The sequence below is a fragment of the Tupaia chinensis genome, unplaced genomic scaffold (assembly GCF_000334495.1).
Source record: "Tupaia chinensis unplaced genomic scaffold, TupChi_1.0 Scaffold140356_1, whole genome shotgun sequence".
NCBI lineage: Eukaryota > Metazoa > Chordata > Mammalia > Scandentia > Tupaiidae > Tupaia > Tupaia belangeri.
In genome coordinates, this window is record NW_006200233.1 from 1,380,473 (window position 1) to 1,398,466 (window position 17,994).

The 17,994-nt window shown below is 52.2% G+C and overlaps 7 non-coding genes across 7 annotated transcripts; 3 read left to right on the top strand and 4 right to left on the bottom strand.

Annotated features, from left to right (window-relative positions):
- Positions 1 to 1,584: 1,584 nt before the first annotated feature.
- Positions 1,585 to 1,657, top strand: TRNAF-GAA (transfer RNA phenylalanine (anticodon GAA)). The gene has a single exon. It is a non-coding gene; the product is annotated as a tRNA-Phe (tRNA).
- Positions 1,658 to 3,032: 1,375 nt separating this feature from the next.
- Positions 3,033 to 3,106, bottom strand: TRNAT-AGU (transfer RNA threonine (anticodon AGU)). Its single transcript has one exon. It is a non-coding gene; the product is annotated as a tRNA-Thr (tRNA).
- A 2,618-nt stretch (positions 3,107 to 5,724) lies between these two features.
- On the bottom strand, positions 5,725 to 5,797 carry TRNAF-GAA (transfer RNA phenylalanine (anticodon GAA)). The gene has a single exon. It is a non-coding gene; the product is annotated as a tRNA-Phe (tRNA).
- A 2,699-nt stretch (positions 5,798 to 8,496) lies between these two features.
- Positions 8,497 to 8,568, top strand: TRNAA-UGC (transfer RNA alanine (anticodon UGC)). The gene has a single exon. It is a non-coding gene; the product is annotated as a tRNA-Ala (tRNA).
- Positions 8,569 to 10,104: 1,536 nt separating this feature from the next.
- TRNAA-CGC (transfer RNA alanine (anticodon CGC)) lies at positions 10,105 to 10,176 on the top strand. Its single transcript has one exon. It is a non-coding gene; the product is annotated as a tRNA-Ala (tRNA).
- Positions 10,177 to 11,148: 972 nt separating this feature from the next.
- Positions 11,149 to 11,220, bottom strand: TRNAA-AGC (transfer RNA alanine (anticodon AGC)). Its single transcript has one exon. It is a non-coding gene; the product is annotated as a tRNA-Ala (tRNA).
- Positions 11,221 to 15,190: 3,970 nt separating this feature from the next.
- On the bottom strand, positions 15,191 to 15,262 carry TRNAA-UGC (transfer RNA alanine (anticodon UGC)). Its single transcript has one exon. It is a non-coding gene; the product is annotated as a tRNA-Ala (tRNA).
- Positions 15,263 to 17,994: the final 2,732 nt, after the last annotated feature.

The following is a 17,994-nucleotide window of genomic DNA, read 5'->3' on the forward strand; positions in this document are numbered from 1 at the left end:
CCCTTCAAAAAACCTGACCTTCAAAACCATACTCTGATTGGCCACTAGAATCCCTCAGATTTGCATATCCGGCACCTCATGATTGATCCAAAAGCAACCAATCATAACCCACTTTTTACAACCAATCATAACCCACCTTTTACAACCAATCACAGCCCACCAGCATGTATATAACCACGATGCCTGACCCACAAACGCCAGACGACCAGGAAGACGACACAAACGACACTGAAGATCCTGAAGACCCTGAAGAGTTATAACACTGCATCATCTCCGGACAACCCTGAAGAGTTGTGACACCGCGTCTTCTCCGTGCTGCTCACCATAGAGGACGTGATGCGTCATCTCCGTGCTGTACCGTGCTGCCCACAATAAACGGATAACCCTGAAGACACTGTGTCATCTCTGTGTTGTAACACTAAGCTGCTTGTCCTGGCTCTCACTCCTTCCGGCTCTCACTCCTTCCCTCAGGAAACCTGTTTGACTGTCCCCTGGGGTTGGGACACTTAGACATTTAACCACACCCCCGCATCTTCCATGTACCTCAGACTAGCATCAGAAATGGATTCTAGAAGTTTTTGTCTGTGGATTTGGGGAGAAGTTTAGAATTAGGAGGTGAGAACATTTGAAAAAGTCAACCTAGAATATACAATGTTCTTCCTTTGAGATGAAGAACCCAGAGTCTCGGCAATGAAGGGCAGGTTGACACGCTCAGGTCCTCCTGGGGCACAGACCCCCTCTGGGTCTCTGCTCTTGTCATCTCCCATGTCCTTTTCCCCTCCCTGGCTGCAGTGCCTCCCAAATGCTGTCATTACCATCCAGGCGTGGGCAGGATTTCTGTTGCTCTGTTTTCAATACGTGCACGAGTGTGTGTGGGCATGATTGTTTACATATACATTATACATTGCTTATAGAGGCACATACTATTATGCAGATATGTAAGTGATATGCAATATTGATATGCATGCATGTCTATTACATGCCTATAAACGTAGACATGGGACGGATTTCCCTTCCCCTCGGTCGCATTCCTTGGGTTAGAAGCAAACTCTGGGTCCCAGGAGCGGTGGACAAGCTGAGGACTCTTCCTGAGCGAGAAAACCGCGTGCCCACGCCGGCAGTCGTTCAATAACTCAGCGACGCCCACCCGCGCCGGGACTCCGGAGTCATCCAAACAGTGGTATTCTGGGCGTGCTCAAGTACAGGGCCTTCCTTCAGCAAAGTCACAGCGTCCTCGGGGCCCATTGCTAGGACCCTTGGAGATTGCGAAGGACTAAAGAAGGAAAGAGAGGAAGGAGGAACCACGAAGATCTTGCCTTCGGTTTCCTTAAGGTTCTGAGCCTTCTGGCCCGGTGACAGGATCGCGGGGCGGGCAGGCTTTCCGCCGTCTCCGGCTGCGCCCCCGCCCACCCCGCGGGAAAGCGGGTCCAGCCGGCCCGCGTGGAAGACGTCAGAGTCCTGGTCTCGCGCGGCACGTGGACCCACGCGACAGGTAGCGCCTGCCCGAGTACCTGGACGCTTCGGGAAAGTGGAAAACAACGCGAGTCTTGAAAGGGAAATGGGAGAGGTCGCTGCCCACAGGTAGCCGAAATAGCTCAGTTGGGAGAGCGTTAGACTGAAGATCTAAAGGTCCCTGGTTCGATCCCGGGTTTCGGCATAGGCCTTTTTAAAAGGCCAAAGGCTCACAGACCCTACATATATCTTCACGTCCGTTTTGTAATTCATAGTGTTGCTGGAACGAGGGAATTCGGGGCAAGAGCGAAACAAGGTGCTGAGAACCCGGCATTTCCTCAGGCATTTCCTCATTTCCTCATTCCTCATAGACTCACAGACTCTCAGCAATTGCAGCCGCCTCTGAGTTCTGATGTACAAAATAAAGATGAATTGTAAGTTTCATTCTCATAATTTTTCATTTAAATGTCCCTCAATTAGGGTGATATTAAGTACTTAATAAAAATACCATGACAGACGGAGAGAGAGGCCAAGGAAGAAGCGCCTTCCCCTGCTGTTGGAATGAGGGACCCCGATTCTCACCCGGGCAGAGCCGGCACGTCTGTCCTGGCCCTGGCCTATGTTAACTTGCACTTGTAGGATGCTTTCACGGATTCCTTGGAATGAAGACATCCCAGCGCCACTGGGATTATCATATTACAATCCTAGCCCAGGGGCCTGCAGGTGGATAGTGGTTGAGGCGCTGGACTCCCACATGGCCAATTGTGATTTGACTCCTGGACTTGGTGGTTTTCTTTCTCATTTTGTCTCTCTTTCTCTGATGAGCCCTGTAGCAAGTTTAAAAAGTCAATAATAAGGATAATTAAATAAGTAATTATTTTAAAAACAAAATAAAATCAAATCTAAGCCCAGTCTACATGCTCTTTCAGAACTTCAACTAGTTGCTCTTAATTCTATATGAAATCATGATTGGAATACCTGTGATAACCTTGCACAGAAAATCCCAGGAGAGGGGCCAGCAGGTGGTGTGGTGGTCAAGGAGCTGGACACTCCCACATGGCCAGACACAGTCTGAGTCCTAGACTTGATGGCTGGCTTTCTTGCTTTCCCTCTCTATCCCCCTGTGTCTCTCTCTTTCTAGTCAAATTAAAATAAATGAAAAATTAAATCTAAATAAATAATTCTTAAAAAAGGAATCCCAGGAGGATGCAGTTTGTAGTTCCCAAAGCAAAGCAAACTCACGCAGTGCAGGACCGGCACAGCACACAAACTAGACTCGCAGTCCTGCTCTTTGCTTTTTTTTTTTTTTCCTTTATTTTTTCTTTTCTTTTCTTTTATTTGTTTAGCTGACCACTGTCGCTTATTGTTATGACGATGTCTGGCCCACGCAGATGTGATATATGGCATAGAACCGTATAGACAAAAGTGCCAACAGCAGTTCCATGTGTTTCCAAAGTCCTTGGGCGCTACTCATATGTTCAAAGTCGGGGCGGAAGGCAGTCTATAGTAGGGAAAAAAAAATTAAAGACCGAATTTAAGTGAAAAGGGCAAAAACAGTGTTACCCAAAAACAGGCCAGCGAGGCCCTGCTGGGATTCGAACCCAGGCTCTCCTGTTTACTAGACAGGCGCTTTAACCAACTAAGCCACAGGGCCCGTGTCACAAGGGTTTGATTTCCTTTTATCAGAGAATACTTTTGTAGTTTCGCTGTATTTCAGCTTTTTTTTTTTTTTTTTTTTTTTTAATAGAAGATACTCTTGTTTCCGCCTCTCCCGCGGCCTCCATCTGCGCTCAGGGCCTCCCCTTGAAGGACAGCTCCGACCCGCGCATCCATGGCCGGTCTGGGCTTTCCCTTAGACCATGGAATCAGTCCCGGGAGCCTCGGCCGGGAGCAGACCCCTAAGGAGGACACTGGCCACGGCACCGGCGAGGAAGCGAGTCTCCGAATGGACCGCTTCCCAGGCACCGCCCAGAGAAACCAAAAGAGCTCCAACTCTCCCTCGCCGCCATGCCTGGGCTAGCCCGGCTGCCGTAGTCCGGAGAAGGCCCCGCGCTGCCCAGCGTGCACAGCGGTGGAGACCCGAAGGGACTGCCTCGGGTAACACGGGTGCCGGGTGCCAAAAGTTTGTGGAAAATAGAATTAAAATACGAGTTTCTGTTGGTGCAGAAAACGCTGAACCCCGTGCATAAGTTTTTGTGACACGTATTTCCCACGTGCCTTTGCGCCTCCGGGAGCTCCGGCTGCAGTGGACGCTAAGCTTCGCGAGCTCGGCAACAAGCCACAGGACCCGCGCTGCGGAAAACCCTCGACCCTGCAGCCCGCGCGGTTAGACTTCTGAAAACCGCGAAGGAGGAAAGAGGCCAGGGTTGACCTTCGCACCGCATCCTCCCTCTGCGTTAAGCACAAACGGGGTGACCTTGAGGAGGCCTCCATCTCGGAACACAACGACCTCTTCTCACGCCCTTGCTACGCTGGACAGCTCCTAAAACCCATAACCGCCTTCGCAGTTAGCCAAATTTTGGCCCGCCAGTGAATCCCGTCAAGCGAAAAACAAAAAAGAGTTTTAAAGGGTAATGTTAATTCGTTCTGCCTAACTTCAAAGTTTCACTCGGTCTTCTCGGTCTTTTCTCACCATGCGAGGCCTGTGCTCTCCTGAATCCGGAAAGCGCCCGCCCCAGCTCCCCAGGTGCACAGTCAGACCCCCTTCCCAGCCAGTTTAAACACATCGAAGCTGAAAAAAGCATTGTGAAGCCCCGCGTACACTGAGCTGTACTTGAATGTGTTACAGGAGTTTACAATACCCTGGCGAGGTGTCGCGGTGAACAGCAGTCCAAAGAGAAAGATGGACAGACGTTCCTAGAGCCCTTCCCTGGAGAAGGCCCAAGACCGTATAAAATAGCAACTCCTGGGTCCACGGCGCCGTCACCGAGTAAGTTAAGAACCAGTGGGAAGGGCAGGAACCCAGTGATACACAGCCCTCCGGGATGGTGCTGACGGTGTAGAAAGCAGGGAGTGAGAACGAGCGGGTGAGACACGCGGGGGTACCTACTCCTGGACAGGGCTGGGCAGGGCGGGAGGGGGCGGTCCCCGGAGGGAGGCAGGGAGGGGTGAGGCGCTGGTCGCCTCGAAGAGGAGAAGGGGAGAGCGCCGCGGCTTGCGGTTTTGTAAGCTGCAACTCCGGACGCCCAAGCTCCGCCGTCTCTCCTGCCCTTCCTTGGAAGAAGTGGGGACCGGAGGAGCGCTCCAGGGCGCGCTGAGCGCGGTTCTCCCTCGGCCACGGCACACGCGCAAAGTCCTGCTCGTTTTTCCCAGGACGTTCCTGTGTTTTAAAGCGTGGACGGATGGGCAGAGCACAGCGATGCGCTTGGGTGAATGAGCGCACAGGCGTGCACCCGCCGGCCGCGCGCAGCTCCGACGGCCAGTGGGGGGAGCTCCAGCCGGCGAGGGGCCGTCCTGAGCCCTCGGAGGTTCTTCCCGGAGCTGGCGACCGGTCTTCTGGCCCTCTCAGCGGGCCACTGACTGCGACCTGACAATGACTTCTTAGTTAAAGGTGTCACCTGTGCCCAGACAACAGCTCACGAATTTATGTCATTCTTGCCAGGGCCGGGCAAATCTCGGTAGCGTGCCAGTTTTAGCATGCGCTCTGCCGAAGCGAGTTTCTACATGTTAAAAGATTGCAAAAATAAAATGGAGACGATTTCGTGACGTGAAATTTAAATGAAGTCTAAATTTCGGGGTTCATATATAAAGTTTATTTGAACACAGCCGCCGTCCGTGCGCTCTCGAGCTTCAACCACGCAAACTAGACCCTACATCGGGCTGGGGCGCCCTCGCCCCTCGCGCTGCCGCTGTGCGCACCCCTAAACCGCGGAATCGGTGACCGTCCCGGGACGTTCGGTATCACGCGCATATCTGCACCATGAAATATTACTTCTGCTTTTTAAAAGAAGTATCTATTTAATTTTGTTTATTATTATTATTATTATTATTTGCTCTAGGGCGCATGCGCTCACCAGAGACACGAGAGAGACGAGAGAGAGAGAGAATGCAAACTGGGTAAGCAGGTGGGAGTCCACTCCTTACGGTTATGCCCCTGTCGACCCCTCTACTTTTCATTGTACAAACCGTGCCATCACTATAAAGTTGGATTTGGACCATCAACTCTTCGTTGCTGAATTGGGAATATGTCCACGCTGTTGGGGATAGCTTCTCTCGGAGAGCACAGACACCGTGGGGATCAGGGCGGATCACTCAGGTGTAAAACACTAGCCTTGCCGAAACCCGGGATCGAACCAGGGACCTTTAGATCTTCAGTCTAACGCTCTCCCAACTGAGCTATTTCGGCTACCTGTGGGCAGCGACCTCTCCCATTTCCCTTTCAAGACTCGCGTTGTTTTCCACTTTCCCGAAGCGTCCAGGTACTCGGGCAGGCGCTACCTGTCGCGTGGGTCCACGTGCCGCGCGAGACCAGGACTCTGACGTCTTCCACGCGGGCCGGCTGGACCCGCTTTCCCGCGGGGGGGGCGGGGGGGCAGCCGGAGACGGCGGAAAGCCTGCCCGCCCCGCGATCCTGTCAGCGGGCCAGAAGGCTCAGAACCTTAAGGAAACCGAAGGCAAGATCTTCGTGGTTCCTCCTTCCTCTCTTTCCTTCTTTAGTCCTTCGCAATCTCCAAGGGTCCTAGCAATGGGCCCCGAGGTTAACTCCTGCTTCTGTCTCCTGGCGTTGACTCCGAATGAGCGGGTAGCTTTCGGTTCTCTTCCGCCCACTCTTCTCTGTAGCCCAGGGTGCAACACCAAGCGACCCCATGGGTCGTCCGTGTGCGAGCAGGCTCAGTGAGAAGAGGGGGGCTGAGAACGAGGACAGTTTCCAGAAAGGAACAGGCCGGTTCCCAGGCTGAGTCCGCAGTTCCACCTCCGAGCCAAGCTCTCATGCAGATGCGTCTTGAAGATCACTTGAAGCTAGAATATGATCAATTTTTTAAAAAGTATACTGTAAACCCAACCATCCACTAAAATGAGAGGCAGACATAAGTGTAAACGGTAAAACTTCTAGGAGAAAACATCTTTGTACAAAGATGTCATAAACTGACAATAAAAGTATAAAATGTGATGAATTGGATCTATCAAAAATTTTAAATCATGCTCTTTATAAAACATGATAAAGAGGCCAGCAGGTGACATGATAGTTAAAGTGCTGGACTCCCACAGGGCAGGCTGGCGTTTGGATCTTGGACCCAGTGGTGTGGACCCAGTGGCTTGAAGCTCATGCCAGGTGCATGTGTGTGCCCAAAATCCCAAGGGGAAAATGGAAGAGACGGGATTGCAGCGTGGCCATCCCTGCTGGATGATTTCACACTCGGCCTCTCTGGCGAACACACATATCCTATGGCAGAAAACAAAAAACATACAAAAAAGTAAAGAGAATGAAAAAGTAAGTCACAGATTTGGAGACTATATTTATTTAGTTATTTAGTTAGTTAGTTAGTTTTCTATGGGGTTTGTGCACTTGCCAGAGAGAGACAGAGAGAAAGTGAGAAATCACTCCCCAGGAAGGATGGCCAGGCTCCAATGTCTTCTACATCCTCCTCTCAGGATTTCGCACAAGCAAGTACACACGCCTTGCATGATTTTCAAGCCACCAGGTCCAGGACTCAACCTGCACAGCCATGTGGGATCCACCCCACTGGCTGGCCCTGGGAGACAAGTTTTGCAAAGCACAGATATGATAAGAGATTTGCATATAGAACATGTAAAGAACTTTCAAAAGTCAACAATAAGAAACCCTAATTTAAATATAGGTAAAATATTTGAGTATATATATAAAAGATATAAAAATAGCAAATGAACACACACAAAAAGTTCAACATCATTATTCATTAAGAAAATAAAAATTGGGAACAGCAGTTAGCGTAATGGCTATGTCACTGGACTCCCATGTAGTCAACTGTGATTTGAGTCCCGGACCTGGTGCCTTAAACTCATGCCGGGTGCATGTGCATGCATGCCCAAGATCCAGAGAGGAGAATGGAGAAGGGATTGCAGCGTGGCTAACCCCCCTGGGGGGTGATTTCTCACTTTCTATCTCTCTGTCTCTCTGTCTTTCTGGCGAGCGCACATGCCCTATAGCAAAAACCTCTAAAAAAAAAATGAAAAAAGAAAGAAAAGAAAAATTAAATCCCTAATACTATTCTATGCTGCAGCTATTAGAGTGGCTAAAATTTTAAAAGACTAACCACACCAATTATTGGCAAGAATGCAGAAGAAACAGAACTTACACACTGCTGGCAGAGATGTAAATGGTACAATTTTGAAAACAGTTCATAGTTTCTTTTTTTAACATTTATCTATCTACTTATTTGTTCTAAAGCCACAGATTCAGGACTCAAACCATGGTCAACTATGTGTGAATCCAGTACCTTAACCACCATACCACCTGCTTGCCCCTTGATAATCTTTTTAAAAGTTAAGCATATACCAAGAAAAAAAAAAAAAAAAAAAAAAGGAATACAACCATATTATCCAACCATTCGGCCCCTAAGTATTTACCCAAGAGAAAAAGATCTAGTAAGATGTGAATTGTACCCATAAGCCTTCTCTCTGTCTCTCTGTCTTTCTGTCTCTCCTTCTCTCTGTCTCTCTCCTGGACTCACCAGCAGTAGTGTGAAGACACTTCTCAAGATATGGAACTGAGGGAAACAACTCCATTTGAAATAAAAGAGAATGATTTTATTGTGCACATAGGCTAGTCTGGGCGCTGCCCGGGCTTCCAAGGGAAGATGTTATACTTGTAGATGGCTGATGGGTAAAGCAATCCAGTCTAGAATTCAGTTCCCCCAGAATTTTGCACACACACACAAACACACGTACACACACATACACAGCAGTTAATAGATTTTAGAAATAGTGGAGTTAACAGAATAGACTATCTACTGACCAGCATATGTATATAAATATACAAATATAAAAATGAAGAATATATATACACGAATGACGAAAAAAGCCATCATATTTTATAATACTTTGCAAGAAAGCCCTCTGCCACTTGGGGGTGTAGCTCAGTGGTAGAGCACATGCTTTGCATGTATGAGGCCCTGGGTTCAATCCCCAGCACCTCCAGGGGACATAGGTTTATTTTTTCTTTCCCACTTTTTAAAAATTTCAACCACACACACCATCAGTAACACAGAATCAGTGCTCCGTCTTTCTGCCTTTTGTTACATTTTCCCCACTGTTAAAACAGAAAGTAAATATGATTGCTGCAATAGCAGAAGAACGAATGAAGAATAGCAAAAAAAAAAATATATATATATATGCCTGTTCAACCTGGTAGATACTATCGGCTGATCAGCTGCCCCTGGACTTCCATTCTATAGTATCTGGGGACTGAGACAGAGAGGAAAAGGAAATCCAAGTACAATTTCTTTAGGCATAAAAGCTAGTCTTAAAGACACTAGCAGTGAGAAAAATTAGAGTGCTACAAGCAGGATTCCAACTCACCCTGGAAAGACACTGGACTATAAATTGAATTATTTGGACACACCTGGAATAGGACACATTAATTCAAACAAGGGCTCTTGTTTCTTAAGAACCTACCCCAGACACACACCCTCGAACCTACCCCAGACACACACCCTCAGACCTACCCCAGACACACACCCTCAAATCTACCCCAGGCACATGTGCTCAAACCTACCCCAGACACGCACACAGTGGAATCTACCCAGACATGCACAATTTTGAACCTCTCCCAGACACACACCCTCGAACCTACCCCAGACATGCACACTCAAACCTACCCCTGATATGCGCACACTCAAACCTACCCCGGGCACACACGCACTGGAACCTACCCCAGACACACGTACACTCTCGAACCTAGCCCCAGACACACACCCTCAAACCTACCCAGGCACACATGCACTGGAACCTACCCCAGGCATGCACACTCGAAGGCACTGGGCACTCAGCCTAACTCCAGGCTGGGGAGTATTTGCACTGGCAGAGCTCAGTACACCCTCTGCCACACGTGGAATACCGCTTTCTGGTCGAAGGAGAGAGAGCACAGTGCTTGGGACTCCCAGGCCCCTGCCCTGCATAGCCCGCCAGGTGGGCAGCATGCCCTCCGGATAGCCCTGCCCAGGCTAAGGAAAGGCAGGCATAGAAGTCGGTGGAACTTGGAAGGTTCTTTTTCTTTCTTCTTTCTTTTGGAAACCCTGTGACCAAGATCCTCAAGAGAGAGCTGGACACCAGGGCCAGTCTCAAATGGTGGAGGCGCGAGTGTGAGCGCGCGCTGCAGGGACTCGGCGGAACTTGGACCGCTCCGCGCAAAGTTCACCGCTGGTGTCGCCGTCGGTCCCGCGGGGTTTGTGCAGGAGCTTGTACTTGTTCCTGGTGAGAAAGTGACTCTCTGGCATTCTGTGTGCTCCTCGAAGAACGCTGGCAGGGGTGGTAAAGTCCTCAGCCAGGACGGTGTCATTCCGGCCGTTATCTCGGCGTTTGACTGAGGCCGCCGGTTCAGCGACTTCGTAATTGGCAAGGATATAACCCAGTGGGCATTTTTCAAACATCAGACAATAAAACCAAAAAAAAAAAAAAAAAACCCAGAAAACAAAAGTTATCATTTACAGATAGTCTACGGAGTGTTATCACAGTGGGGGTGTAGCTCAGTGGGAGAGCGCGTGCTTCGCAAGTACGAGGCCCCGGGTTCAACCCCCGGCTCCTCCAGTGACCCTTTTCCTGGTTTTCTTTACACGTTTTGCCTTCTTCGAAGGAGCACGGACTCCCATGGACTGACTCCAGGATTCGGCCATTTCTTCCGCACGATCTTTGGTATGGTGCTAGACGCGAGCTTTCACGCAAGGAGGACAGAGAGGGGAAAAATTGGAACCGCCGGAAGCGAAGCAAGCAGCCATTCATTTGGCCGTACCCCTAAAGGGCCGGCCCGACACGGCTTCGGGCTTCGGGCTGGACCGGGACCGCCCTGCTGCTCGTCGGCTGTTTTGGCCCCTCGGGGTTCTCGCTGTCGGCCCAGTGAGAACTGCTGTGGGGCGGGACGAAGGACAGAATCCGACAACCTACCTGGGAGTTGAGATCCAGGGGGAGGAGAAAGGGGGCCCCACAGGCAACCAGCAGGTGGGGTCCCAGCAGTCCCGGCGGTGGGGACTCTGGCAGGGGCGTGGCTGGGAGACACTGCGGGTCTGTTTCTGAAACCCACGAGGAGACACGAAGCAGCGGGGAGTGGGGGCCGAGGGAGTGACCTGTGTCTCTTTTCCATCTTAAGGCCCTTGGAGAACTGAGAACCCCGTGAGGACAGGGTGGCGTCTGCATAACTGAAAAGCTCCCTGGACTCTGTCCTCCCGGGCTGAGAACCCACCCGAGGGAGCGCGCGGCGACGGCATGGGGGCGCGCGGGGAAGGGGCGGCACGGAAACGGCCTGCCTTTCCAAGTCCAGACTGGCTGCAGTGGAGCCGGGTCCGAGAACACTGCTTGTTCGTTTCTCAGTCCGCCTTTTCCTTCCCTGCTTCTTACTACTGATGAGGAAGAGCGAAGTACAAGGAACGGGTCTTCCGTGGTTGGCTACGCCTCAGGGGTTCCTTGTGCATAATGGGAAAGTGTCAAGGAAGAGATGGAGGCGTCTGGTACAACTGTCAGCCTTGATCCAGGAACAGTGGAAGGTAGTCAAAACAAATGCGAACGTGGAGGTGCTGGGGATCGAACCCAGGGCCTCGTGCATGCTAAGCACGCGCTCTACCACTGAGCTACACCCCCTCTGCTCAGCCCATCTCTCTGCACTGGAGATGAGTATATCCGTATTACCTATTAACATTGTCCAGAGGCATCTGGGCTCCAAGTCATGGTAGTCTAGTCTCGTATTTAACTCATGTTTCCCAAACTTCTGAGCCGGATCTTCAGTCTAACTTTCTCTCAGTTGACCTGTTCCACTTTCTCCTGAGCCAGATCTTGTCTTGAAGTTGTTCCAGGAGGAGAAACGAATTCTGAACCAAAACCCCTTGGTTCCTCCAGTAGCAGTCCTCCCCTTAAAGAGACGGCTTTCAGGAATGCTTTCAGCCGCTGTCCTTGTGTCGGATCCGGCCCAGCTGGAGGGAGAGTCCAGGACTGAATCTTCTGGTATTTCTCCAGAGCCCCCCTTTTTAAAAGTCCTTCTCTGCCTGTGATGCTGCCAAAAAGACTCAAAAGTAGTGTGGGGAACACAGATGAGCCTCGGGAGTGCGGCCTTCGCAAGTCAGCTAGAAACGGGTTGAAGACAGCACTAAGGCCTGAAACCGTAAAACTGGCTGGGGGCAGAAGGGAAAAGCTGGACCTGGCGTAGGCCGTGATCTCTGGGGTATAAACACAGGCAACACAAGCAAAAACTGACAAGTGAAATTGCAGACACCAAGAAGCTGGTGCACAGCAGAGGAAGCAAGAGCAAGCCTTTACCTGAAAAGCTTGATATCCAAGAGAGGTGAGAAACTGTTACAAATAAATAGAAAAGAAAGGAAAGAAGGAAGAAAAAAAGAAAGAAGAAAGGAAAAGAAAGAAAAGAAATTTCTTTACGTACTGCTAAAGGGTGTGTGCTCACCGAATAGAGACAGAGAGAAAGGAAAAGTGGGAAATCACTCCCTCAGGGAATCCCTTTCCTCATTCTCCTCTCTGGGTTTGGGGCACGGACACACGCGCCCATTAGGCCCCCAAGGTCTAGGACTCGAACCTCAAACCTGGCCCCGTGGGCTCCAGCAGCTCGACCTCCCTGCCACCTGCTGGAGGAGACCAGAGGCGCGAGTGTGCCGCGGGCCCCCGGCAGCCGCCAGTTCGCAGCCCATGTAGACGCCGCACAGGGCCGAGGGCGGAGGCGCTGCTGCTGTGTCCGCGCGGCTCTCAGAGCGAGTTACTCCTACAGGGGAGGCTGGGCTCGAGGTCTCTGGAAACCCTCCCCTTGCCTGGATCAGTCCCGAAATTCATCGGACCCCGAGGAGCAGATATGTCCCACGTTAGCCGACACTTAGTGGACCGTTGGTCCATATACGAATTTTGGAGAAAACCCTGAACCTTCGGGCGGGAGTGGGGCGAGAGGTCTGGAATCTGCAGGTTGCGCTGAGTGCGCGCGGGGAAGCGTCGGAGAAGGAAGCCGGCGTCGTTGGCCTGGAGAGGGCTGGGCTCAGTGAGGGGTGAAGGGAGAGCCGCAGAGGAGGACCGAGGAACGCGGTTTGGGATGGGTCTTCAAAGACAGACGGGACTTGACCAGGCGCCGCGTCACTACCGCACTTTCTCCAGGCGGGGGTGGGGAGAAGGCTCCTCTTTAAAAATAAAATATATATATATATATATGGCTCTTCTTTTTAGGGACACACTGAAGGCACTTTGAAGTGCCTTCAAAGGTGAGACGTGCTTTTCCCAGGCGCTGTCTCTCCCAGGGCCTCTCTGAGTTTCCCTTCTCAGGAGCAGGCTGAGCACCTTCCGGGGCCTGGTAGGATCCCCTCGGCCCAGCCACTCCGCCGGCGGACCTTGTCCTCTCTCATTGTCCCTTCGCATGTGCGGCACTCCCTCCCTGCATCCGTAATAGCGCGGGCCTTGGGGCCACAGGAGCCGGTGCTGGTGGACACGTAGTCGGTGTGCTCTGTCCGGCGTCTCAGGCGGGCAGAGTTGCGCAGGGCGGCACCGGCGGTGCAATGGAAACAGCTTAGTACTAAAAGCAACGTATTCCTTTGGATGTGAGCAGCAAACAGTGGATAAGGACCGGAAACAGGGAGAGAAGAGGAAAAGAAGGCGCGGGAGGAGAGAGAGGAGCAAGAGAAAATGTATTGAAAAGGAGCTCAGTGAAATTTGAATATTGGCTGTATATTAGATAATACTTTTGTATTAATATTAAATTTTCTGAATTTGAAAATTGTACTGTATAGTTTGTAAGAGAATGTTCTTTCTCTTAGGAATTGCATACTAATTTTTTTCTGCATACTAAATTTTTAGAGGAAAAAAGCCACGGTATGTACACGTTATTCTAAAATTGATTGGGAAGGGACCAGTAGATAGCATAATGGCTACCTCGCTGGAATCCCATGTAGTCGACAGAGGTTCGAGTACTGGACCCGGTGGCTTAAACTCACTCTGGGGTGTGTGTGCATCTGTGCCCAAGATTCCAAGAGGACAATGGAGGAGAAGGGATTGCAGCTCACTTTCTGTCTCTCTGTCTCTCTCTCTCTGGTGAGCGCACATGCCCTATAGCAAAAACCTCTGGCACCAAAAAAATAAAATAAAATAAAATAGGTTAGGAAAAATAATTTGCATGTGATTGTATTTGTAGAGAGGATAGAATAGAGAAAGAGCAAGTTGGCAAATGTTTTCTTTTTTTTTTTTTTTTTTGCTATAGGTCACATGTGCTCTCCAGAAGGAGAGAGACAGAAAGTGAGAAATCACACACACCCCCCCTCAGATGGCCACACCGCAGTCCCTTCTCCTCCAGGGGTCTTGGGCATACACGCACGCACGCACATGCACCTGGTGTGAGTTTAAGCCACCGGGCTCAGGACTCGAACCACGGTCCTACATGGCAGTTCATAGCCATTACACTAACTGCTGGTCCCAAGTGTTTGAGACTGGTAAGTATGGGTAACGTGTGGGGCTGTGCCGCCCACGCCCGGGTCTGCCACAGCAAGAAGGCCCCTTCCGCACAGGAGTGAGCAGAAAGCGCTTTTCTGCAAGAAAGTCTCAATTTGCCCAGGACCGCCGCCCGCGGCCCTTCCTCGCAGGAAGTTGGGGGCGCGTGCAGACATGTGGCTGAGCACGTGTCCGTGCACGGCACGGCGGTGGCGCCTTCCGAGGGCGCAGGTTAGGGTTAGGGTTAGCCGCGTGTTTCCAACCCCAGTCGTCGTCAGGGGACTCCTCCGACACAGAACAGGATCTAGCCCCAGGCATGGCTGAGAGTTCGGTCTTTGCCGGAGGGTGTCCCTCCTGGATACCTGCTCTGAGTATGTTCTTGGGAGCCGGCATCGAGAGGTAAGGCGGTCCCTGCCTGATCGAGAGGACTGGGCCAGACACCTTGTCCCTAGCGAAGTCTGTTGGCTGTTACAGGAAACATGTGCAAGACAGCAGCAGTCCGGAAACCAGAAACCGGAAAGCTTTGGAAGGCCTTCGAAGTGCGCCCAGAGGGCCGGGAAGCCCCGGAGCGTCCTGCCGCGGCCGGCTGAGGAAGGGCGGCGGTCACGGAGGAAGCGAGCCGCGTGCTGCCCTTCTCATCCCCGGGCCACTGGGGAAAACCCGTGGCCTCTTCCTCACATCGGAGCTTTGCTGTCAACAGTTTGCAGAATGTTTTATTTAAACATTTAAAACTTGGAGGAAAACGGAGCAGCTAAGGCATACAAACGGACCCTACGCACTCGGAACCGCCAACGTGGGGATGGGCGCCGTTACCTACCGGGTCAGGGAAGCCTCTCACTCAGTCCTCCTAGGGACGTCGAGGTGGGCCCCTCCACACAGGGGTCCATGGACCCCTGGTGGCCCGCCTAACCACTGGCCACGCAGACTTAGAAGACAGGAGAGACCCCGTTTATCCCCCATCTTTCCTGGTAGAGAACCCCAGCCCGGTCTTCAGGCCGTCTTCAGTAATCACTATTGTACATCCACTTCTATAAAGTCAAAGTTTTTAGTTCCCACATTAGAGTAAGAACATACAGTTTTTTCCTTTTGTGCCTACCATTCCATCTGTATTTAAAAGGTTTTAACCATTAGTAAAATCAAAGCTTGGAGGTGCCGGGGATCGAACCCGGGGCCTCATACATGCAAAGCATGCGCTCTACCACTGAGCTACACCCCCTACAGCTACCTGAGCTCTGTGGGGTTTGCCTGGAAGGACTTGTGCTTTTGTGAGGCGCGGGGCGCCTAAGTGCCAGGGGGTGGAGACCCCAGAGAGGCTGCCCCAGCTACAGGGATGCAGAGCTGGGAACAGAGGACCCGAACCGAGGTCGAAGGCCGGAAATGTACCGGGCAAAGCCCGCAGCTGTCCCAGAGGCCTTCGGACACGGGATCGGGGCCTCCTCTCAGGCCTCCGGCGGGCGTTGGAAACTTGGGAAACGCCGCTCCCGGAGTCGCTCCCTTGGCCGCCGTGGCGCTTCGCGGAGGGTCTCGGGCCGCGTCTCCGGGGTCCGGCTGGGAGTCGTGCCCCAGGAGCGGGTGCGAGCAGCATCGCGGGTTGGTGGAAGGCGCGGGGCTGCAGGCGGGGAGGGCGAGCCAGGAGGGAGGCCCAGGGAGGTCAGGGCCGGGGAGAGCCCCCGCCTGGGCCTGCGGCTGGGGTCGCTGCGTCCGCGTCCAGGTGGGCGCCTAGGAGCCCCGGACCTGGGTCCTGCCGGCCTTGGGGCAGAAGCAGGATCGGCCACAGCTCCAGTTCCGCCGAGACTGTGCCCCCTGCGCTGTCACCCCACAGATGACTCTCCCCTCTGATGGCAGCGCTCCCATAGACAGCTGTCACCTCACGAGCGTGATGGTTGCCACCTCACCGTCGGGTGTCACCTTATGGACGTATGGCTGTGTCCTATTGACACCTGTCCCTTCAATGGCAGCTGTCACCTTGACTGTGGATGACTGTGCCCTCATGGACAGCTGTCACCTTACGATGGCTGTGCCCTCATAGGTGGGTGTTTCCTTACAGATGAGCCGCTGTTAGGGATGGCCAAGACCTCACGACAGCTGCGACCTTGCCATGGCGATGGCGGGCCACCATGCAGTATGGAGGAGGAGAGAGGCCAGGCCCCATTTCTACTCCCGCGGGCCGGAAGGCTGCTTCTGGTGGCAGTGCCTTGCTTTGTGCCTTCTTGTGCCCACATGAGAGTCCTCGAGTGAAGACAGATGTCCGAACAAGATGGGGCTGCAATGACTGGTGGCTCCCACATGGTGGACTCTGGTTGGGGTCTCAGACTCAGTGGTTAAGAAACGCGTTGGTGGGGCCAGCAGTCGGCAGGGTGGTCAGGTCACTGGACTCCCACATGGCCTGACCACGGTTGGAGTCCCAGACCTTGTGGCTGGAAACTCATGCTGGGTGCATGTGCATGCACGTCCCAAGTCCAGAGGGAAGGAGGAGAAGGAATTGTGGCATGGGGGTTAGTTCTCACTTTCCCTCTCATGGCCTCTCACCACCTGCAAGTGCACATGCCCTAAGAAGCACACTGGTCATCGGTGCACACCCAAGACGCTGGAAGGAGCTGGATCAGAACAGGCCATGCCCACACCCCAGGGGGTTCCTGCTTTTCCTGTCTCTCTGGCAAGCACATGTATTTTGAGTCAAAATTTTAAAACCAAAAATAAGATGGTAGTCATGTCCCTGTGTCCCACTGTTCAGCATCTGAACCCCAGAACCTCTGCCCAGAGCCAGTAGGTGGCATGGTGGTTAAGGCTCTGGATTCCCACATGGCCAACCACAGGTGAGGGGTGAAAATCATGCCAGGTGCGTGTGTGTGCATGCTCAGAATCCTGAGAGGAGAGTGGAAGAGAAGGGATTGCTGCATGGCCGTCCTCCCTGGGGGCGATTCTCACTTTCCCTCTCTGTCTCTCGCAGTGAGCGCACGAGTCTAGTGACAAACACAAAACCCACCTCTGACCAGGAGACCTGAGCTGCCGCAGTTTAGAAAGGTGTTCTCAGAGAGTCAGGGTTAAAGCTAGGTCCACGGAGGCCCATCAGAACCGGAAGAGCCAGAGGAGTAGAGCTTGTTGTTCGTATTTATGAAAATGAAGACATGTGCCAGGTCCTGAGCCCTGGTACTCAGCCACTTGTGCCTCCAGACAGGGTCTCCTTGAGAAGAGTCATCTGTGTCCCAAATTGCAACCGGAAACCGCTGTCTTCACCTGGCTTGTCACACTGTGATAACCCCCCAGGGTTTGAGGGTCTCTGACAGAAAAAGCGAGTGCCACCACACTGAGCCAGCGAGTCTCACAGTTTCACTCCTTAGCTTGATTTTGAAACATCATTCCACAGGAAGAACCAGAGCCACATATGGAAAGTGGCCCCTGGTGCCAGCGGACTCCAGGACGGCCTGGCGGAAGTACAAGAGGAGCCCAGCATGTCCAGCTGCACCAGAATGATGTGCTCGGAAAGGACCCTGCAGTCAGCCTGAAGGGCATCTCGCCACTCCGCCCAAATCTAGGGTCTGTATCGCTGTGACCATGGGTATTACGGAGACAAACACAGAAGGTGTGAGGTCTCTCACAGTGGGATGCCAATGAGTAAGTGTGGAAGTAAAGATAAAATTAGAATTCCCAGGGATTAGCAGGCAACATGGTGGTTAAGGCACTGGGCACTCCCACATGGCCGACTACGGGTCAAGTCCCAGACCTGGTGGCTTGCTTTCTCACTTTCTCTCTCTCTCTCTCTCTCTCTCTCTGTGTGTGTGTGTGTGTGTGTCTGATCAAATTAAAATCAATGAATAAATCTTTAAAAATTTAGAATCTCTTGGGAACCAGCAGTTAACGTAATGGCTATGTCGCTGGACTCCCACGTAGTCGACTGCGGTTCGTGTCCCGGACCCAGTGGCTTAAAACTCACGCCGGGCGTGTGTG